Source organism: Chiloscyllium punctatum, chromosome 29 (assembly GCF_047496795.1).
Source record: "Chiloscyllium punctatum isolate Juve2018m chromosome 29, sChiPun1.3, whole genome shotgun sequence".
Taxonomy (NCBI): Eukaryota; Metazoa; Chordata; class Chondrichthyes; order Orectolobiformes; family Hemiscylliidae; genus Chiloscyllium; species Chiloscyllium punctatum.
This window is the reverse complement of record NC_092767.1, coordinates 76,883,572-76,907,903: the sequence shown is the minus strand read 5'-3', so window position 1 is coordinate 76,907,903 and position 24,332 is coordinate 76,883,572. Positions and strand designations below refer to the sequence as shown.

General features: G+C 42.3%; 1 protein-coding gene across 7 annotated transcripts in view; it reads right to left on the bottom strand.

Annotated features, from left to right (window-relative positions):
• pak4 (p21 protein (Cdc42/Rac)-activated kinase 4) overlaps positions 1–24,332 on the bottom strand; it is a 136,946-nt gene that overhangs the window by 68,117 nt on the left and 44,497 nt on the right. The window contains exon 1 of one of the 7 annotated variants that reach the window (XM_072549524.1): positions 1,973–2,343. The exons of 5 other annotated variants lie outside the window; for them this stretch is intronic. The gene's annotated coding sequence lies outside the window, so the exon portion shown is untranslated. Of the gene's footprint in view, positions 1–1,972; positions 2,344–24,332 lie in introns of those variants that run through there. One more of the 7 variants, XM_072549529.1, reaches the window with a different exon arrangement.

Genomic DNA, 24,332 nt, shown 5'->3' with positions numbered 1-24,332 from the left:
ATAGAATTAAGTTTAGAATGACTGAACACCACACCAAACAGAGCTGTTGCAGATAAGTGAAAGTAAAATCCAGACAATGGACAACAGTTGTATTCAGTGACTGCTTTTAAAAAGACCAATCATGACCAAAAGGTGTTAGCTCACCACTACTTTCTCAAGGAGAAAGTGAGGACTGCAGATGTTGGAGATCAGAGTCAAAAAGTGTAGTGCTGGAAAAGCACAGTAGATCAGGCAGTATCCAATGAGCAGGAGAGTCTACATTTTGGGCATCAGCCCTTCATCAAGAACTTATGCAGAAAACGTCAACTCTCCTGCTCCTCAGAGGCTGCCTGATCTGCTGTGCTTTTCCAGCACCACACAACTTTTTCAAGGGCAGTCAGTGATACTGGTGCAGACCACTGATACTGCGGCCCATAAATATATAACAAAGGTATGACATGCACAATTTTTTTCCTATACTGTATATCTCTGACTAATTATTACCAATGTGGTCACCCATAAAATTCTTTAATACATCATTTTGATATTTATAATCACAGAATCATAAGAAATGTACAACATGGAAACAGACTCTTAGGTCCAACTAGTCCATGCCGACCAGATATCCCAACCCAATCTAGTCCAGCACCCGGCCCATATCCCTCCAAACCTTTCTGATTCATATACCTATCCAGATACCTTTTAAATGCTACAATTGTACCAGCCTCCACCACTTCCTCTGGCAGCTCATTCCGTACATGTACCACCCTCTGTGTGAAAACACTTCCCCTTAGGTCTCTTTTATATCTTTCCCCTTTCACCCTAAACCTATGCCCTCTAGTTCTGGACTCCTCCATACCAGGAAAGATACTTTGTCTACTTATCCTATCCATGCCCCTCACGATTTTATAAACCTCTATAAGTCTCAGCCTCCAACACTCCAGGGAAAACAGCCCCAACCTATTCAACCTCTCCCTATAGCTCAAATCCTCCAATCTTGGCAGCATCCTTGTAAATCTTTTCTGAACCCTTTCAATAACATCCTTCCGATAGGAAGGAGACCAGAATTGCACGCAATATTCCAGAAGTGGCCTTACGAATGTCCTGTACAGCCGCAACATGACCTCCCAACTCGTGCACTCAACACTCTGACCAATAAAGGAAAACATATCAAACGCCTTCTTCACTATCCTATCTACCTGCAACATCCTTTGCCAAACAGACTGGCAAAGGCAGGATTGATCCTGGCTGCATTACCTATCACTCTGTATCAGCCTGGTAAAGCTGACCAGCTTGAGTATAAGGCAGGGAAGATTTAGCACTGCCCAGAGAACTGCCCACACAGCAGAAGTCAATGGACCCAGAAGACAATAAAAGGTAGCTGAGAAAGTGGTTAGCTCATTGTGAAATATACATAACAATGCACCCAATCTACTATTTATAATGTTCAATGTGATCAGGATAAAAAAAGGAGAGGGGGCGTGGAGAGGCAGAGTCAGGGAACAAGTGTATGAATGAGTAAATGCAAGTGCTTTTTGTTGTCCTGCGTGCGCGCCTGTGCAGGAGGGTGTGTGGAGTATGCTGCGGAATTCTCTCTCAATTTGTTCTCACATTGCTGGTGAGTTTTAAAAGGGTTCAGTGAGCTCAGATTTCATCCACTCACTCCACATGCACAAGGTCCTCAATCACAGGGAACTGAATCAGCCAACACGCTCACCATTAAAACTCCTTAACGTGCCATGTAAACTCTTCACTTCCAATATCACAAGCACAACCTAAACTGGCAAGGGGATCCTTGCTGTGCTATTGGGGGTGCAGGCGCCTCTCTCTGGAACAGCAGAAGCAGCTTTTGCTGGGCCTCGCTTTGCCTTTTTTTTCCAAACAGCCATGCTGTGTTTAATCGGTGACTCATTAACAGACAGCACTCCGACTCGGTCCAACGAAACAAAACGGGATTAAAAAGGCCCAACTCAGAGAAGGGGCAAGCGCTTACCTTACCAGCTCCCCAGTTCTTTGAGATTTTTTATCTTCACGAAGGGACAGGGATTCTGAATACTTTGCAAGACAAGATCATTTCCTCATACTGCTTTCAGCCTCCCAGATAAAGAAGTCAATGTTTTCCCTACCGTCACAGGGATTATGTTACATCAGTTTCGTTGGCTCGGTCCTTTAACCACTCCAAACAAGTTTCATGACGTTTTCCAGAGGCATGGCTACGCCCCCCTGATTCGGCACAAACCGCAGGAGTGTAGTTTCACGCAGAGCTCTGAATCCTTCACTAACACTCAACAGCCTGAGCTGCTGCAGTCTGCTTTTTCACTCCAGGGCAGCCTTCTACTAAAAGCGAATCTTTTCACTCTCCTTGCCACCAGAGCCCTGCACAAACGACCCTGGGAGCTGAAGGAACAAGACACACCGACCTCTCTCAAAACAACTGAGCTGCAGATCAATGAGTTCATCTCCCTCCCCCGCACACCCCACCCCCTCAAAGAAAACTCCCGTTTGATTTCTTAAATTAGTTTTTCCTGTGCAATGACGAGAAAGTTTAGTAGCTAGCATCCCTACACTCCTCGCCCTTTAAGCAGCAAAGGTTTGACTGAACTGCATATAAAATCGCAGCGCTCCAAAAGCTAATAATTCCAAATAAACCTGTTGGACTATAAGCTGGTGTGTGACTTCTGACCTTGTCCAACACCCGCACCACCACATAGCAAATGAATGGGATGCAGGGGTTTATATTTTTGTTTGCAGCACATCTCAAGTATTCAAGTGCTTTGCGTGCAATGGATTTGCTTTAAAGTACTGGGAATGCCACCAGCCTGGCAAACGGACCCGTTGAGGTCTCCAGCAGTTGTGGTGTTGGGGCGACACAGTGGCTCAGTGGTTAGCACTGCTGCCTCACAGCACCAGGGGCCCAGGTTCAATTCCAGTGTGGAATTTGCACATTCTCCCCGTGTCTGTGTGGGGTTTCCTCCCACAGTCCAAAGATGTGCAGGTCAGGTGAATTGGCCATGCTAAATTGCCCATAGGTTAGGTGTGTTATTCAAAGGGAATGGGTCTGGGTGGGTTACTCTTTGGAGGGTTGGTGTGGATTTGTTGGATTTCCACATTGTAGGGAATCGAATAAAGATGATTAGACTCCCCCCACCGTGGTTCTGGGTGCTAAAGGAGTGGAGAGGCCACAGTTCATTAATACTAATTTGAGACAATTTGCAAAATACAGAAACAAACCATTTTAGCCATGAAAGCCATGCTCCACACCAGCCACCTCACTTTTTTTAAAAAAGGAAACACCCAAGTGGCTAGTGACAAACAGTGTCCTTCTCAGAGAGCAATGCTGCACAATCAAACAGTGAACAGGAGGCCAGGAATTAAATCAAACTAGAGTTGGAAGGGGAACTAAAGCACCCCACTCCCTGCAGTGCCCACTTCTCCCTGAAATTCGCGAGGGTGTTGGTAGACACCTCATGCTCCTTCACACCCTTCTTCACTTCACCCTATTAGCATATCCTTCTATTGCAGAGGCTTCTTGTGGCATACTGGTAGTGACCCTACCTCTGAGCCAAGGTTCAAGTCCCAGCTGCTCCAGAGATTGTGTCACACAGCACAGAAACAGACACTTCTCTCTAACTAGTCCATGCCGAACACAATCCCAAACTAAACTAGACCCACCTGCCTGCTCCTGGCCCATATCCCTCCAAACCTTTCCTATTCATGTATCTATCCTAATGTCTTTTAAATGTTGTAATTGTACCCATATTCACCACTTCCTCAGCAAGTTCATTCCACACATGCACCAGCCTCTGTAAAACAAAATGCCTCTCATGTCTTTTTTAAATCTCTTTCCTCTCACCTTGAAAAAAAAGGTGCCCCCTAGTCTTGAAACTCCCCCAGCCTAGAGAAAAGACAACTATCATTAAATCTATCTATACCTCATTATTTTATAAACTTTTATCAGCTCTCAACCTCCAATGGTCCAGTGAAAAACATCCTAGCCTATCCAGCCTTTCTTTATAACTCACTTTCCCTATCTGGCAACATCCTGGTAAATCTCTTCTGAACCCTCACCAACTTGATAATATCCTTCCTATAACTGGGTGACCAGAACTGGACACAGTACTCCAGAAGACATCTCGCCCAATGTCCTGCACAACCTCAACATGACTTCCCAACTCCTATACTCAAATAATGAAGGCAAGCATGTCAAATGCCTTTTTAAACCACCCTGTCTAGATGTGATGCAAACTTCAAAGAATATGTACCCGCACCCCTAGGTCCCTCTGTTCTACAACACTACCCAAGACCTTACTGTTAATTGTATAAATAAATGTATAAAAAAAAATCATCTTTCACAAGGTGGGTTAAACCAAAGCCTGCTCTGGCCGTCAAAGTGGACTTAAAACAATCAATATCAAAAACGACTGCATATTTCAAACAACAGGGCAGTTCTCCCTGATTTTCTCGACAAGAAACCAACTGCGGTTTGTGGGAGCTTGCTGTGTGCAAATGGACTGTCCCATTTCCTCCATTATAACAATAGCTATGCTTCAAAGAAGTGATTTACTGAGGCTCTGAAAGACAAAATGCAAATGCAAGTTTAGTAGACACAGCCAACATCCCCTAAACTTGCCAATGAAATCATTCAGATAGGAGGTATGGAAAAAATGTCTTGAGGTCAGGACCGAGACATGTTGAGATAGAGTAGAAGCCTTACTCTGTATCTGCCGTGTTGCAACATTACTGAATGCTTGACCTTGACAACGAATGCTTCACATGGGAGGACATTAACAAAAATCCAACTGAGCCACGGGTCTGGTGGGCAGCAAGATTGAAGGGAGAACAGCTTTGAGAATACATCAAAGTTTCAGCCTCAAGTATCTTCTTGTTCTTCAGTCTTCTGGTATAATGCTCCCAAATTTTAAATCATTACTACAGAACAGATCATTAAATTGCTAGGAGCAAAAAAGTGAAATGTACAAGTCTCATAAATCTGACCCAAGCACGCAGAATATGAGCGCACACAATTAAACTGCTGTCTGCCTCCACTGTCTCCAAGATCACATTATCATTTGCCTGACAACAGAGTTGAGCACTGACAGCATAAATATTCTTTTGCCTGACAAGAAGCTGGCAAACCGGTGGAAATATAACAGATGGGAATGAGGATGGGTGCCTACTGCTGAGGGTGAAAGAGAGGAGTTAGCTCACTTTTGTTTTTCCATCGATACAGCACACTGCAGAAGGACTCGTTTTTAACTGGGAACGAGCAAGAGAAAAAATTAAGGTAGCCTCACTTTACGAATTACTTGGGTTTATCTTTTTCCCCACCTTCAGCCCCTTGACAGTGCAGACTTGTATCCAGTTTCATAGATCCAGATTTACTGCTGCTTTAACCAGGAGTGATTTGCCACATCTACACACAAGTAGGATTGGAAGGCTGTGGTGGTAAGGAATATGGGAAAAATAGAACCAAAGTTGATCCCACACTAATCCATATCCGCAGGAACTCAAACTGATCTTCCCTTTGCCGAGCAGAGGCCAAGGTTCTCCTGTTGGTACTCGGCTAGTTGGTATAAAACAGATCGCCTGAACTTTAATGGTTTCGTTCACAATGTGGACTGGAGAGATTTAGGGAAGGCAGTGACGTATTGGCAATATCAAGAGAAAGTAAGGACTGCAGATGCTGGAGATCAGAGTCAAAAAGTGTGATGTTGTAAATCACAGCCGGTCAGGCTGCATCCGAGGAACAGGAGAGTTGATGTTTTGAGAATAAGCTCTTCTTCAGGAATCTGAGGGTGCTCAAGGTGGTGGAGACATAAATGAGAGGGGGGGGGGAAAAGTCGGCTGGGGGTGGAAGGTAGCTAGGAATGCGATAGGTAGATGAAGGTGGGGGATGATGGTGATAAGTCGGAGCAGAGGTGGGAAGGAAGATGAGAGATAGGACCGTTCAAGAGGGCAGTGCCGAGTTGGAGGGTTGGATCTGGGTTAGGTTGGGGGTTGGGGAGATGGGGAAACTGGTGAAATTGACATTGATCCCGTGTGGTTGGAGGGTCCCAAGGCAGAAGATGAGGTGTTCTTCCTCCAGGTGTCGGGTGGCTAGGATTTGGCAGTGGAGGGTGCCAGGCACTTGCATGTGCTTGATGGAATGGGAGGGGGAGTTGAAGTGTTTGCCACAAGGCTGTGGGGTTGATTGGTGCACATGTCTTGGAGATATTCTCTGAAACATTCCGCAAGTTGGCATCCTGTCTCCCTAATGTAGAGGAGACCACATCGAGACCAACGGACACAGTTGATGAGGTGTTTGAAGGTGCAGGAAACCCTCTGTCAGATGTGGAAGGATGCTTTGGGGCCTTGGATGGAGGTATGGGTGCAGGTTTTACACCCCTTGCGGTATCAGGGGAAGGTGTCGGGAGTGGGGGGCGTGGACCTAATGAGGGAGTTGCGAAGGGAATGCAGAAAGGGGTGGAGAGGGAAATACCTCTCTGGTGGTGTGGTCTGACTGTAGGTGGCAGAAATGGCGGAAGATGATGCATTATATCTGATTGTTGGTGGGGAGGAAGGGGAGGACCATGGGGCTCTATCCTTGTTGCGGTTAGAGGGGTGGGGTTCAAGGGCGGAAGTGCAAGAAGTTGAGGAAATCCGCTAGAACATGGGATCAATGTTGATTTCACCAATTTCCCCATCTCCCCTCCCCCAACCTTATTCCAGATCCAACCCTCCAACTCAGCACCGCCCTCTTGAACTGTCTACCTGTCCATCTTCCTTCCCTCCTAACTGCTCGACTGTGACCTATCACCATCCCCCCCACCAACTTCATCTACCTATCTCATTCCCAGTTACCTTCTCCCTCAAGCCCCCAGCCCCATCCCTTCCCATTTGTCTCTCTGCAACCCCCACATCCCTGATGAAGAACTTATGCCTGAAACATTGACTGTCCTGCTGCTTGGATGCTGCATGACCGACTGTGTTTTTCCAGCGCCACACTTTTTGACTAATGGCAATATCAATGGCCTAGTAATCCAGAAGCGCATGCTAATGGTTGAGGGACATGAATTCAAACATGATCACGCCAGAGGACAAAATTTGAATTTAGGAACAAAATTTTGAATTAAAAAGCTAGCCGAAATGGTGACCATGTAACCGTTGTCAACTGCCATTCAAACCAATCTAGTTCAGTAATGTCTTGCAGGGAAGAAAAGCTAGCATCCTTAGTTGGCTTGGCCTGCACATGACTCCAAACCCACAGCAATGTGATTAACTCTGAACTGCCCTATGAAATAGTCCTAGCCAGCCATTCAGATCAAAAAAATTGACAATAATTGCCAGCACAGCAAGCAACACCCACATGATTATTTTAAAAAGTCATATGATTAGTACAGATGCATATCTGACTGTTTACTCATTAACATGAGCAGAAAAGTGGCGCAATAGGGAATTTACACTTAAATACAACTGGAACTGACAGACACAAAATTATGCAATAACGTGGGAAGTATTTTAAAATACAAGTTATTTTCAACTGCACATCATTTTAAATTTGGAATTCAATAAATGAGGGTTCATATGCCAGTTTGCCATTTATATTGCTAAATAAAATGGTAGAGTTCTAGATCTGTTAGATGAAGAGAAACACATTTAGCAGCAAAATCAGTAGGAATTGGTTCGGGAGCGCTTGTATCCCGGAACTAAAACTGCTCTGATAATAGGAACCTTATTTTATTTTTTTAAAAATTCATTCACCAGATGTAGACATCTTTGGCCCCTAAACGTTAAGGGTCAAACATATTGCTGTGGGTCTGGATTCACACGTGGGCCGGGCAGGTAAGGATGGCAGTTTCTTTCCCTTAAGAATATTAGGGAACCAGATGGGTTTTCTGACAATGGTTTTACGGTCATTATTAGATCCTTCATTCCACATTCTTTATTGAGTTCAAGTTTCCACCATCTGGCTAGCGGCAGGATTCAAACCCGGGACCCAGAATATTACTTGGGTCTCTGGATGAACAGTCCAGCAATAATATCATGAGGCCTCCCCTTTAACAAGTCAATGAACACTTCCTCAAAAGATTACTTATCTTTAGTTTACTGCAGGTTAAAACTGCAACTGTGGGGGAGGAAAACTGATTTGAAACAAAGCTAAGTTACACTAGAGCACCTCACCAACTCACTGATACTCAATAATACAGCAGGGCTTTTAGTTGGATTTTAGTACAGCAGAAGGGTGTACAAAAGCAAAATGCTGTGGATGCTGGTAATCTGAAATAAAACAAAATGCTAAGAGAAATTCAACAAGTCACAGTGACTCAGTGGTTAGTACTGCTGCCTCACAATGCCAGGGACCCAGGTTCGATTCCCATCTTAGGTGACTGTGTGGAGTTTGTACATTCTCCCAGTGTCTGTGTGGGTTTCCTCCGGGTGCTCCAGTTTCCTCTCAGTCACAAAGATGTGCAGGCCTGGTGAATTGGCCATGCTAAATTGCCCATAGTGCTAGGTGCATTAGTCAGAGGGAAATGGATCTGGGTGGGTTAGTCTTTGGAGGGTCAGTGTGGACTTGTTGGACCAAATGGCCCGTTTCCACACTGTAGGGAATCTAATCTGAAAAAAAAAGGGCTGGAGAAAAAAACAGTTAACGTTTCAAGTGCAGCATGAGTCTTCTGTGTAACTGAAAGAAGCTGGAAAATGCTGTTTTTTTTATGCTGTAAAGAGAGGAGTGGCAGAAAATGGAACAGAGCGAGTGTATGCTCAGAGCAAAAGACATAAGCAGTGATAATGGTGGTAAAGGGAAGTTCAAGAGATGTAAAATAAGTGCAAATGTTAATTGTGAAATGGAGAAAATGGATCCGTTCTGCCAGCCAGACACAAAGAAGACATCACCAAGAGCTGTAAGAAAGTATGAAGCACAAAGGTCATCTTCTGAATTTGTGGAACTCTGAGTCCAAGAGGCTGTGAAGTGTTTAAATGGAAACTGAGACGCTGTTCCTCCAGCTTGCACTGCGCTTTATTGGAACACTAGCAGACCGAAGATGAAAATGTTAGAAGGGAACCAGATGGTTTGTTATAGTTTAATATACAATACACCTACTTATAGAACATCCATATCATAATTAAGATTCAACAACTAAAACAGAAATTGCTGGAAAAGTTCAGCAGGTCTGGCAGCATATGCAAAGAGAAATCAGAGTTCGCATTTTGGGTTAGGTGACCCTTCCTCAGAATCAGACCCGAAACGTTAACACTGATTTCTCTTCACAGATGCTGCCATACTTGATGAGCTTTTCCTTTGTTTCTGTTTGTGTTTCTGATTAACAGCGGTTCTTTCGGTTTTTATTCAGAATTCACATTATTGATTTTATTCCTTCAAAAGTAGTTTGTATCTGAAGATAGTGATTACTTTATCTCACATATAAATTATATAACACAAGGAGCAAGTACTGTTTTTACGTCTTGATAGTTGCATGTGAATGGTTTTGATGAATATAAGTAATGAGAACCTGCTTCTGATGGAATACAGAGGGGATAAGTTTAAGGTAATTGGCAAAAGAACCAAAGGAGAGATCGGGGAAAATATTTGCTCAGAGTTATGATTTGAAAGCACTTCTGGAAGTGGAGAAGGAAGCAGAATTAATTGGACAAATATTGAAGGGAGTAATCTGATATGGTTGCGGGGAAGCAGTCAGACAGTAAAGCTAATTGGGTAGCTTTTTAGAAGAGCTGGAATAGACAGTGGACCAAATGGCCTTCGTGTTTTGTATCATTCTAGGACTGTACACACAAAACTACAAAACTAATGACATATGCCCTATAGAATACTAGCATTGATGCAGTAAGCAAGTTTATGATTAAACGGTCTACCGTATCATCCCCAATTACAAGTGACCGTTCATGTTACTCCACTGCCCCTGGGATCTCCCCTTCTATGCAAGGCCAACTCTTCAAAGGCATGTTATTCAGTTTGCCCTGTGGCACTCTGCTGTGTTTACGCATTGCTGCTGCTCATTGTCTAACTACAGTGGCTAGATTTCTTTTTGAACAACAGCCTCTCTTGTCTCTCTGCCAGTTGCTCATATTAGATTGGTGGAGCAGGAGACATTTCAGTTTTGCTAATAAGCTGGGAACAAAAATTTTGAATTATTACAGTGCTGCATTATTAATGCGAGCAATCTATTTTCTGACCAGCAAAATGTACAAAGAATCTCAGCCCTGTGCCAGTTTCACAAATTTTGCTCAATTTTAGATTAACTCCCACTTATTGCAAGTCCACTTCATTCAAGGAATATCTCACAAAGATAAAACTTCACTGACAGCACATAGGAATGAAGAAAAAGGCAGAATTATTCCTCCAGGTGTCTCAAAGTGCTCATTTATCAATGCTCTGGCAATGCAAGTTTATTGCCAGAACAGTTTACCTCCGATGAATGCTTTGCTCGGACTGGAATTTTCAAACATTTTAGACTCTGCCATCTAAAGGAGAAGGCTACCTTCAGGGAGGAGGGAATATTAAGTTTTTAAAATTTTTCTTAGCTAGGCAAAATATTCTTGAACACACAAGCACCAAGTCCCAAAGGCCAAACAACTCAATGTTTTTGCCTGGTCCTGCCTACAAAATCCTCACATCGCAGTACACATTATAGCATTTTTCGCATCCTTAAACTGCTTCACAGATAAGAAACTACTTTTTGAAGAGCAGCTGCTTAGGAATTGTGTAAACATGGCAGCTAATTCCTTACAGCAAAGGGCCAGAAACAGCAATAAAATAAATGATCAGTTAATTAATGTTGGTGGCAGAGGGATATATATTGATCCAGAGCACCAGGACAAATTATCCAACACATCTTCAAAGAGGACCATGAGATCTTTCACTACAACAATGGGTATAACAACTCTCATTACTAGGAAATTATTCTATTTTCCACCCATCTAGCCCCACCTCTCCAAATTCTCATTTGCCTTAAAGTGATTGTTAAACACACGAAGTGCTGGATGTCAAGAATGCAACTGATAATACCAGCCAGTTCCAGCTGGTTCAGGAAAGTAAGTTTAAAATTAGCAATGCTCCCAGTGTACTCTTCCTGCAGCCCTGTGGGGCTCCTCTCATTGCCACACTTCAAACAGAATGCATCAACTGGAGAAGCTTCACGAAACTGACAGTACTGTATACTCTCGACTGCCTGGTAGTGGATGTATTATGCATTTAAATCAAGAAGAATTAAGCACTGTGCATTGTTAGCAAAATATCAACAACAGTACTCCATCAGTTATCATAGTCACATTATTCTGACAAGTCATATTAAAAAACAATTATAATTTAAATTATTCTTGATGAAACTTAAACTTCTCCTTGTTAATGAGGGGATCCTTGCCATATTTCAGAAACGTGCTGTGGCAGAAAGAATAATACATCCATATGCAACAACTGGCGTGTTTTAGGAACACCCAAATCAATCACACCAAGGTTCAGGCATAGTTAAGGAGAGGAACACAGCAACATTTGCATACTGTAAAATCGCACAAACAAACAACACCAGCCAATTCAATGGTTCTTGAAGAATGTTAAGAACACTGGGAGAATTCACTCTTTGTTCACTACTCTAGAGTCTTCAGAGTCCTCCTAAAGGCAGAAGGTTATCCATTTCAGGTTCTGTCCACACGCAGCACCTCCAACAATGCAGTACAGGTTTTCCCTTTGCACTGCACAAAAGTACGTATCTACATTTTGTACTATAGTCAAGTCAAATTTGTGCTCGGCTCAATAGAGAACTAGGCAATAGATCTGATAAGTCTTGCATTCCATTTCTGGCCTGTAATGAGTTAGGTGAACAGGCTAAGGCTCTTTTGGCTAGAATAACAACTGATTGGATGGAAGTGTTTAAGATCAAGAAGAAATTTGATTGGGCAGAGAAATACTTCCAGTTCCGAAGAATCGTACTGAACTCGAAATATTAACTCTGTTTCTCTCCCAACAGAGATTTCCTGACTCATTGGGTTTCTTCAGCACTTTCTGCTCCTTGTTAGGGATGTTTCCAGTTGTGTGGGCATTGGGAAAGATCCACAGCTATGGATTATAAATACAAGATAGTCACTGAAAAAAGCATTTCAGGAGAAAGAACTTTACCCTAGAGAGTGGAATTCAAACAAAAGCAGACAAAGTTAAAGTTTTTTTTGTCTTGAACTCATCAGGCTAAGACACGAGATACAAACTCGTAAAAAGAGCTAAGCAAAAGTGAGGACAGCAGATGCTAGAGATCAGAGTTGAGAATGTGGTGCTGGAAAAGCACAGCAGGTCAGGCAGCATCCGAGGAGCAGGAGATTCAACATTTTGGGCAAAGGAGCTGCCAATTTATACAAACTGATTAAATGCTGCAGGTTGATAGTGTTCAGACTGGACAGATAGACTTAAGATTCAAAGTTCATTGTGCTTGCTGCAGCTCCATGCCAATAATGGCCCACCAATCAGAACCCTGTTCTCAGGCTGTATAAATCAGTGCCTCTTTGCTTTATCTTTGTTTCTTGTGTCCTAGTCCTGACGAGTGCACAGCAAAGAGAATATGTTTTCTCCACTGAGCAATGTTTAAGTTCTGAGCTAATGAACAATTACTTAAAATAGAACTCACAGCCACGTGAAGTGTCTAAAGTGCACAGCATTACACATTTAAGATGAATGTAAATAAGTCCACAAGGGAGCAAAGGATGGAAGTATATGTTAAGGCTGTTTTGGAGCATAAATATCAACACAAATCATTTGGCCAAATGCTACATAAAATGCTAAGTAATTAAACAAATTGTCCCAAAGTTTTTGAAGAAAGTAAGTTTGACTGATAACAAAGGTTACAGTATCATTATGCAATGATGCACATGCTATTTAAGACCAATTAGAGCATCAACATCTAAGGAAAGAATCCAGTGAGCAATACTATACAAAAACTACCGTCACAGGGTGCCAATGTCTGCTTACTTAACTGCTGAAACAGTTAAAACAAAAAAAAGCTTACTCACTGAACCCACGCTTGTTCCTGCTGCTTTTAGATGTATCATATTCATTTAAGACCAGAATGTAACTGAAAAGACGACAAATGTAATTCTTAATTATCTGTATATGCACAAGAAAGCTTTCGGAAGGTGAATAGAGGGAGAGGTTTCGACTCTGAATACTAGCTCACAGTCAAAGCTAATGTCCCCAAGTAGAATTCCAGATATCAACTATTTAAGCTCCTCTGGAGCCTTTACCTAACTCAATTCCCCAAGCCAATTTACTGCAGCTTTACTTAATAATTATCCCAAACAACCCACAGACAAATTAAAAGGGAGAAAAGAGCTGACAGCATGGAGGGCCAATGTAGTTTGATAACACTGAGCCACGTCACAGAGACAGGACAAAACACTCTCTTTCCCCCTATTCTCTTGTGATGGGATCAGCACAAAATAAAATGTGTGGGTGGTAAAGAAAAGGAAACTACAGCTTTGTTCATACCTATATCAGCTAAAGGAGGATGAATAGTTTACTCCTGTTCCTAATATATATGTTTACACATTATGGGCTTACTCATCCCATTAACAATACAACGGATGCAAAATGATAAGAACTAATGTTCTTCAAAAGCCCTGAACAGCCAAAACAAAACCCAGATTTATTAATCATACAATTTTAAAAGCATAATGCAAGTGAAATAAATTTCAATCTCAAGTGCAATGCATACAACTTTATTGAAATCTAAAATCATCCTTTCAAAGAACTGGCATGACTTATCCATCCATTTCTGTTTTTAAACAGTAAGCCAGTAATTCCAAGGTTAGCTATGTAGTTTCAGAGGTAAGTATTATAATTCATTTCCAATGGATCACTTGGTAATAAGTACAGTACAGATGCAGGATTACCCAAAGCCTCACATTGTCAACAAACCTTCCCCAACATAGCTGTGCAGAGATAGATCTCTGAAAACTCTGCAATAGCTACAGTTTATATTAGTGTTGTTAAAATATAAGGTACATGTTTAATGCAGTTCTGATTATAATAAATGTTCCCAGGCTGGTTAGTAGCAGCCTGGGAACAGAACTTGTCTAGAAACCCAGGTTTAAAATCTTCATAAATTTCCAATCCAGTGACACTCAGTGGAAGAAACAAGCCCTAAACAATCACAAGGTCATTAAAGAAGGAATTCCACACCGTAGAAGGTATAGTTTGCCTCTAACCAGCTTAATCATAAAATGTTGCAGAAAATAACTTAAGTTTCCTTGTTTGACTAGTCTCCCAATCTCAGTGGTTCAAAATTGAGCTGATGTTTGTGGAGTTCAGTACAAAGCCAGCTGGAATTATCTGCCAACTACCCAAGATAAACAAAGCCAGCACCCTCAGTGCTGACAAATGCCTGTAGTTTAACATTTTAAATCTTAAAATTAGAATGAAATAATTCTAAGTTTTCAATCTTTCCTTCTTACATGTTGATTGTGAAATTGCATCTATTTTCTCATTTCTTCACAGTATCTAATCCCCAATTTCTCTTCAAAATAAAACCTACAGCCTGTTAGTACAGGGTGCACTGACAAGTGGGGTTGGCTCGAGAGCCCCTTAAAAAGTGGCAGACAGGACCCCATTCCCAAACTTTCCAATTTTCAGGAGTGCCTTATAAGGGATTGAGCTGGTTCAGGTCAAGACTCACACTCGCCACTCACTGATCGGCCAGCACCAATGCACAGATTGATACGACCAACTCCTCTTGAATTTTCATGAAGTTGGGCCTGGTTTTTAAAGGCTTGTGGTTCAAGGCAGGCGAGGTGACCTGAACCAAGCATGAGGAACCTTCAAAAGGCAAGTTTAAAACATGCTCATGATCCCTTGCCTCCGGACCAACCAACCCAACCACCCCGTGGCTCACCTCTGGGACACCCGGACCAACCAACCCAACCACCCTGTGGCTCAACACTTCAACTCCCCCTCCCACTCCAACAAGGACATGCAGATCCTTGGACTCCTTCATCGCCAGACCATAGCAACATGACGGTTGGAGGAAAAGCGCCTCACCTTTCACCTAGGAACCCTCCAACCACAAGGGGTGAACTCAGATTTCTCCAGTTTCCTCATTTCCCCTTCCCCCACCTTGTCTCAGTCAAATCCCTTGAACTCAGCACCACCTTCCTAACCTGCAATCTTCTTCCTGACCTCTCCGCCCCCACCCCACTCTGGCCTATCACCCTCACCTTGACCTCCTTCCACCTATCGTATTTCCAATGCCCCTCCCCCAAGTCCCTCCTCCCTACCTTTTATCTTAGCCTGTTGGACACACTTTCCTCATTCCTGAAGAAGGGCTTATGCCTGAAACGTCAATTCTCCTGTGGCTTGGATGCTGCCTGACCTGCTGCGCTTTTCCAGCAACAAATTTTCAACTGTCTACTTGTGACACAACTTTCAAGAACTACGTATCTGAACCCTTAGGTTCAAAAACGCCACTCAGGGCTCTACCATTAACTGTACAAGTCCTGCTTGTTCATTTTACAAAAACGCAATTCCTCATGTTTATGCAAATTAGCACTACTGCCTCACAGCACCAGGGACCCAGGCTTGATTCCAGCCTCGTGCAACTATCAGTGTGGAGTTTGTACATTCTCCCCGTACCTATGTGGATTTCCTCCGGGTGCTCTGGTTTCCTCCCACAGTCCAAAGATGTGCAGGTTAGGTGAATTGGCGATGCTAAATTACCCATAGGGATGTGTAGGTTAGGTGCATTAGTCAGGGGTAAATATAGGGTAGGGGAATGGGTCTGGGTGGATACTCTTTGGAGGGTCGGTGTGGACTTGTTGGGCCGAAGGGCCTGTTTCCACACTGTAGGGATTCTATGATGACATCACATTCTAAACTCCATCTGCCATTCCCCAGCCTATTAGCACAATTGATCAAGATCCCTTTATAATCTTAGATAACCTTTTTCACTGTCCACTATACCACCAATTCTAAAAATGTCCTAATAAATGGAAGTATTCTTATACTAGATTATATAATGAAAATTAATTTTGATGGGGTTGGGTCTGGGGGAAGAGACGAGAAGGTGGGAGGATTTACTAATTAAGACCAATTCAAACAAGTTGGGTGAATCAGCTAGTGAGAGACAACTGTCAATAAACAAGCATATGGCAGTGTACAAAGTTGATTAAGTAAAATCCTGGATTAATTATTCGCTGTTTCAATGATGCCCAAATTCTGAAGATTGCTAGTGACAGCCACACATTCTGAAATTATTTTATTCATTCCTTTTAATATCCCCTTGTTTAATCCAGTGTCAATTTCTTGATTACACATCTTATGAAGAGACACAGGATTTATTTTTAAACATTAAGGATGCAATATAAAAGCCAGTTGTATCACCAGGTCCTCTCTGCCTGGAATAAAGCGTTTTAGTGAAGGGTTGGCGAGTACAGTGCATTCTATACGTTTACGATACAACCAACTAGGTGCACTCAATGAATGAGATCTGGATCCATTGAAATACAGAGAAGGAGAAACGAAACATGTTTCAGATTCAGTCTCATGGCAATTAAAATACTGTGAAGTTTTTCAAATTCGCTAACTGAATCACCACTCATTTATTTAACACCTGGTGAAAGACTATATTCAAAATTCATAAAAAATAAAACTCCAGTAACAGCTGTCAGGAAAAAACTATCCTGAATGAAGTGCCAATTTAAAACCCATCACATGCAGATTACATACATGGAAATAGTTTTTTAAAACTGGAAATTGATGTTCGTTCCTCACCCATAAAAGGATTAGGAATCCAAATTCAACTGAATTTTTTGTTAGTCATGGTTTACACAGTACATGACCCTTTGTCTCTGATTCTATGCATTTAAGATGTTTAGAATTCTTAATAAACCTGTTCAATGACACTGAAATAACGTTTTGAGTGAAGCTGACTTTGTTATTTGTGAACAAGGAAGGGTGCTTGAATGAAGGCACGAAGACAGGACTGTGTACACAAGAGACACAATTATTCTCACCAGGGTGATGGTTATCTTTAGACATTTTGAAATACTAGTCGATAGACGCTGAATAGAAAGAGCAAGGTCTCTGGGCTGACTGTCCACAAGCGTGGGGAAGAAAGGAATAAGATGAACTGAAACTTCAGAAATCGTATAACGGCTGCAGAAAGGAAGTTTGAGGGAGATCTGCCTCTGGAGGTAGTATGGGCTGAAGTCAGAAATAGGAAAGGTGCAGTCACCTTGTTGGGTGTTTATTATAGGCCCCCCAATAGCAGCAAAGATGTGGAGAAACAGATTGGGAAACAGATTTTGGAAAGGTGCAGAAGCCACAGGGTCGTAGTCATGGGCGACTTCAACTTCCCAAATATTGATTGGAAGCTCTTTAGATCAAGTAGATTGGATGGGGCGGTGTTTGTGCAGTGTGTCCAGGAAGCTTTTCTAACGCAGTATGTAGATTGTCCAACCAGAGGGGAGGCCATATTGGATTTGGTACTCGGTAACGAACCGGGACAAGTGGTGGGCTTGTTAGTGGGTGAACATTTTGGTGATGGCGACCACAATTCTGTCACTTTCACCTTGGTTATGGAGAGGGATAGGTGCACACAACAAGGAAGTTTTTACAATTGGGGGAAGGGAAATTACGATGCTGTAAGACAGGATTTGAGGAGCATACGTTGGGAGCATAGGCTGTCAGGGAAGGATGTGGTGGAAATGTGGGACTTTTTCAAGGAGCAGATACGACGTGTCCTTGATATGTATGTACCGATCAGGCAGGAAAGAAATGGTCGTGTGAGGGAGCCTTGGTTGACGAGGGAGGTTGAATGTCTAGTAAAGAGGAAGAAGGAGGCTTACATAAGGTTGAGGAAACAAGGTTCAGACAGAGCAGTGGAGGGATACAGGATAGCCAGAAGGGACCTGAAGAAAGGGATTAGGAGAGCTAAGAGAGGGCATGAAAAATCCCTGGCGGATAGGATCAAGGATAACCCCAAGGCATTCTATGCGTATGTGAGAAACCTGAGAATGACGAGAACGAGGGTAGGTCCGATCAAGGACAGTGGTGGGAGACTGTGTATTGAGTCGGAAGAGATAGGAGAGGTCTTGAACAAGTACTTCTCTTCAGTATTTACGAACGAGAGGGACTGTATTGTTGAAGAGGAGAGTGTGAAACGGACTGATAAGCTAGAAGAGATATCTGTTAGGAAGGAAGATGTGTTGGACATTTTGAACAACTTGAGGATAGACAAGTCCCCCGGGCCTGACGGGATATATCCTAGGATTATGTGGGAAGCAAGAGAGGAAATTGCAGTACCGTTGGCAATGATCTTCTCGTCTTCACTGGCAACGGGGGTGGTACCAGGGGACTGGAGAGTAGCGAATGTTGTGCCCCTGTTCAAAAAAGGGAATAGGGATAACCCCGGGAATTACAGGCCAGTTAGTCTTACTTCTGTGGTAGGCAAAGTAATGGAAAGGGTACTGAGGGATAGGATTTACGAGTATCTGGAACGGCACTGCTTGATTAGGGACAGCCAGCACGGATTTGTGAAGGGTAGGTCTTGCCTTACAAGTCTTATTGAATTCTTCGAGGAGGTGACCAAGCATGTGGATGAGGGTAGAGCAGTGGATGTAGTGTACATGGATTTTAGTAAGGCATTTGATAAGGTTCCCCATGGTAGGCTTATGCGGAAAGTCAGGAGGCATGGGATAGAGGGAAATTTGGCCAATTGGATAGAAAACTGGCTAACCGGTCGAAGTCAGAGAGTGGTGGTAGATGGTAAATATTCAGCATGGAGTCCAGTTACAAGTGGAGTTCCGCAGGGATCAGTTCTGGGCCCTCTGCTGTTTGTAATTTTTATTAATGACTTAGATGAGGGAGTCGAAGGGTGGGTCAGTAAATTTGCAGATGATACAAAGATAGGTGGAGTTGTGGACAGTGAGGAGGGCTGTTGTCGGCTGCAGAGGGACTTAGATATGATGCAGAGCTGGGCTGAGGAGTGGCAGATGGAGTTCAACCCTGCCAAGTGTGAAGTTGTCCATTTTGGAAGAACAAATAAGAATGCGGAATACAGGGTTAATGGTAGGGTTCTTGGTCAGGTGGAGGAACAGAGGGATCTTGGGGTCTATGTACATAGATCTTTGAAGGTTGCCACTCAGGTGGATAGAGTTTGTAAGAAGGCCTATGGAGTATTATCGTTCATTAGCAGAGGGATTGAATTCAAGAGTCGTGAGGTGATGTTGCAGCTGTACAGGACTTTGGTTAGGCCACATTTGGAGTACTGTGTGCAGTTCTGGTCGCCTCACTTTAGGAAAGATGTGGAAGCTTTGGAGAGGGTGCAGAGAAGATTTACCAGGATGTTGCCTGGAATGGAGAGTAGGTCATACGAGGATAGGTTGAGAGTTCTCGGCCTTTTCTCGTTGGAACGGCGAAGGATGAGGGGTGACTTGATAGAGGTTTATAAGATGATCAGAGGAATAGATAGAGTAGACAGTCAGAAACTTTTTCCCCGGGTACAACAGAGTGTTACAAGGGGACATAAATTTAAGGTGAAGGGTGGAAGGTATAGGGGAGATGTCAGGGGTGGGTTCTTCACCCAGAGAGTGGTGGGGGCATGGAATGCGCTGCCCGTGGGAGTGGTAGAGTCAGATTCATTGGCGACCTTTAAGCGGCATTTGGATAGGTACATGGATGGGTGCTTAATCTAGGATAGAAGTTCGGCACAACATCGTGGGCCGAAGGGCCTGTTCTGTGCTGTATTGTTCTATGTTCTATGTTATAGCTCAGAATTTTTCCCTTGCCACAGCATTGAAGGTTCATTCTAAAGTCTCGCTATTAAAAGGATAGACACCTACCAGATGGAGTCTTCTACATTCCTGAAGTGATATAACGTTTTCATATGACAAGTGACTATAGACCAACTGGGTCAGTTAGCTCAGTTGCTGGTTTGCAATGCAGAGTGATGCCAACACTGTGGGTTCAAATCCTGCAGTTACTATGAAGGTCTCTCCCATCCTTATTGCAACCAAAGCGTGGTGACCCCCAGGTTAAACTACCACCAGTTGGCTCTCTCAGAGAGCAGCCCTATGGTCTGGTAGGAGTATGGCAACTTTACCTTTTATAGACTTGTTAGAAAGACAAATGGTGTTGTACGGCCATCTTCTCCTGACAAGGCATCCTCCGCCATACTGCATGCAGTCCTTTCCAAGACAAACTTCAAAGTCTTGGTCCCTTCCATGCTAATCCTCATTTATTAATATTTCTCCCTCCTGGAATAATCAAGAGTGCACAAGTTGGTGCATGATTGCTGCCAAAACAAAATTTGTCTTGCTTTTGTACAATTTATCATCTTAGTATGTCATTTCCTGGAGGCTTATAGCTTGATGACTACCAGCATTAACAACACAGGCACACCAAACTTGAAAGCCCAAGAAAGCTAAGTTATCAGAATGTTTGCTGACCTGTCTAACTAAATCAGTCATCACTTTGCGGGACTGCAGGACAATATTTGATGTAAAATATAACACAAGTAATAATGAGATGAACGAACTGGTGTTACAATACTGGGCATGGGACTTGTCCCATCCAGGAGTTCCTCAGAAGGGCATGAGAAGCCAAAGTGAGGGCTGGGACCCTCGTGGGGTGGAAAGCAGAAACTTTGGGTCCATTCAGAGGCAGAAATATTTTCCCCTTTTTATAGGTCTTCGCCAGCCATTCCCACAGCTCTCCCATCCCATCAAAGGAGGTACAATTATTTTTAAGTTATGAAGTGGGGTCACAGTGGGTAAACATTTAGGAAGCCCTGGTGTGGAGGATGCAGAATTGTGATTTATACATATTCAAATTTTTTTTTGGGTTTTTGCATTTTTAACTAGAAGCATAGGTACTCTATACATGAAAAGGGTTTAATGATTAACTAGTAGGTATGTTGTAGCTGCCAAAGGAAGCATAGGAGGCTGGTACAATTGCAACATTTAAAAGGCATTTGGATAGGTATATGAATAGGAAGGGTTTGGAGGGATATGGACCGGGTGCTGGCAGGTGGGACTAGATTGCATTGGGATAACTGGTCTGCATGGACGGGTTGGACCGAAGGATCGGTTCCCGTGCTGTACATGTCTACGACTCTATGACTCTAAAACACAGTATTAGAGAGACACTTCCCGGAAAGTAGTGAGGTCGTTCATATTGGGAGAGTTTATGAACAAAGTAAATAGAGTCATGATTGTGCTTTCAAATTCAGTTTTCTGGAATTTACTGGATGTGGAAGAAACACCCATATCTTGGAAGAATCCTTTTTAGTTTCAGGAAGCTTGCAGAAGTCTTGGCTGAAGCAGTATGTGTAAAACAGTTGCACCAGAGAAAGGGAGGCAGTTTTAGGACTGTGAAGTAACCTCTTTTGTCAGTGTAAAGAGTTTAGTTTGAAAGTTCCAGACCAGAGTGTTTGATTAAAGCACTAAAGGGGTTATTTGAAGGTAAGAAAGTATAAGATCAATTCTACGAAGCCTCCAAGAAGAGACTATCAAGATTTTTATGATGGGAAAGTGAAACCACAGTTAAATTAAGTCCAATGGATTTAAAGTGAAGGAAATTCTCTCTGGTGTGGGTACTGTTGTTGAGATTAATAGAATAGTATTTTACCACGTGTTTGTGAATTTTAAAATATATATGTAAATAGTTTATTATGTTGCATCTTCATTCCTTTTGTGTAATAAACCAAAACTACAACATTGTGTACTTGCATTTCAGTGAAAGATCACCTTGGTAAAACAAAAACATATATCCATTCAGATTTCAATGCAGGTCACATCTTGTCCAGTAATAACATCAGGTGGAATCATAACAGAATGATTCCAAGAATGAATGATAAGGTATCAGAACACGTACGATAATCATTGGTAGGGATGATATTAACACTCAGGTCACTATTATCAGACTAATTAGTATTATGATTCCAATTTAATCATCTAAGAAAATACTTAATAGGATTTAGCCTCCATTATTTCAAATTGCTACTCTATTTACTGTCCTGCATCAGCTCATATTCCCATCATTCCAACCCATGGTCTTCTCTCTGAAATGTGAGCACTGTTTTTCTCTTTAGCGGCTGCACAGCCTGTGGATTATACCCAGTGTTTTCTGCCTTTCCTTCCAACCATGTTACACAACTCAAAATGTCCTTTCCAAACACAATGCAATTTTGGACAAACAAAATCTATCCAAGTGCTGAGTGTTTTGAACTATTTAAATACACAAGATCTTTCAGTTTAGCTGTAGCCCTAATGACAACAATATGGCTTCTCAATGTTGAAACATGAAAAATGCTAAAATTTCAGTCATTGCTAAGACAAATAGCAGATTAACACATTTGGGATGAATTCTATTAATGAACATACATGTCAGTTTTCTGTCTAGAAATCCCCATGCTGAGGACCATAATAAATCAGTGCAACAGATAAGCTTAAATGTTTGCAGCCATCTAAGGATCCTAACATTACAGATGCCACTCTTTTGCCAACTTTTTTCAGTCTACAGAGGAAAATTCACTGGATATAGCAAGGGCTGTGGGCTATGACAACATCCCAGCTGTAGCTCCAAAGAATTGAGCTCCAGAACCAGCCTCACTCTTAGCCAAGTTCTTTCAGTGCAGTTACCTGCAGTGCATAGACCGCAGCAGTGCAAGAAAGCTGCTTAGCACTTTTTCAAAGAGCAATTATGGTTGGTCAACTTTTGACCTTACCAACTTCCAAGTGCCAAGTCAAATATTGAAGGATGCACTCTGCATTTCTAATATTTTCTTTCCCTTGAGTTTTGGATATCCAGTGAAAAAGGCTTTTTTTAATCAGTTGCAAAGTTAACAAAATAAGTTTAAATGCTCAATGCATAATTTTACTTCAAGGCTGCTGAAATTACCCAGGTTGAAGATGTCTTCTAACAGTACGTTGCATCTGATATTATTGCTTGTGTTTCCAGGCAAAGAAAGGATAATTGCAACAGTTCAAACCTCAAATTACGAATATAGTTGGCAAAGTTTGAGAAGTATGATGTAATGAGTTCTCTCAACTTTTGTATACTTTTTAAATAAACAAGCAAATACACCAAATATAATGTTAAAAATCACAACTCCAGATTATAGTCCAACAGGTTTATTTGAAAGTACAAGCTTGTCCACCCCAGTCCAACACCGGCACCTCCAGATCATGACCAAATATATTAACAGCATTCTTTTCTGTTTTTGAGATATGGGTGGCTCTGATGAAGCCTACATTACTGCCCATCCAGAGAGGCCTCCCTTTGGAACTTGCTTGTCCTATGAAGCAAGTGTCCAAAGAATTACAGGATGTAGATTCAGCGTGCAAAGTAAGTCTCACTACATGGTTTCTGCACAAAGGTCAAGGCTGGCTGTACTGAGGCAACACTGCACTGTTGGATGTGCCATCTTTCTGATGATACATTTAGTACAGCCCTGTCTACCTGCTAGGATGGATGTAAAAGATCTTGTGGAACTATTTTGAAGAGCAGGACAGTTAACCTCAGCATCCTGGCCAATAGTTCTCCCACAATTAACAGCACAAAAAATAATTCTCTAATCGTTACTACATTGGCACTTGTGAGAGAAAGCAGGAACAGGGTCCTGAATTGGATGATCAGCCAAGATGTTTGAATGACAGAGTGGACTCAAAGGGCTGAATGACCTGTTCATGCTCCATTTCCTATGTTTCTATGTACACATTTTGGAGGTCAGGTTTTCTAGACTGCAACAGTGGCTATACTTCCGAAAGTACCGCATTGTCTGTAAAGTACTTTGAAACAACTGGCGCTTGTAAGAAGAGCTATGTAAATTCAAACCTTTTACTACAATAAGATAAATGGCAATCGGGCAAGTAACAAGTGCAAACAAGTCAAATAGCATTTTGCAAGACCTGGAATTCCCTTTGTATGTAATAGCAAAATGTTCACAATGTCAAATTTTGACAGAAGAGAAAATATCTCTGAGCAAAAGGCTAAATGGTTATCACCAACTGAGATGCAAAGAGAAAGATAAAGTTTGAGATTCCTTATGATGCATTGATTTGAATAAATAGGAAAACAAGGAGTAGCAGGAGTGAATAGTATGGACATATTTAAATGGAAGCTAGATAAACATGAGTGCTATGGTGAGGGAAAAAATAAGAGCTCAAATTGCACTCCACAAAATAATGCTTAGCCTGTGTATATTTCTGGATCACTAATTTTCTAGATTGGTAATACACAATAATTTTGACCTTGAAGAGGCTGCAAACACTGTTAGAATGCCATTTGCATTCCCAAAGCCTCACATTTTACAAATAATCTTTTTACAGCAGCTCCAAAGGGGGTCACCAAGTTTACCTGGTGAGTAACTGAGCTACAT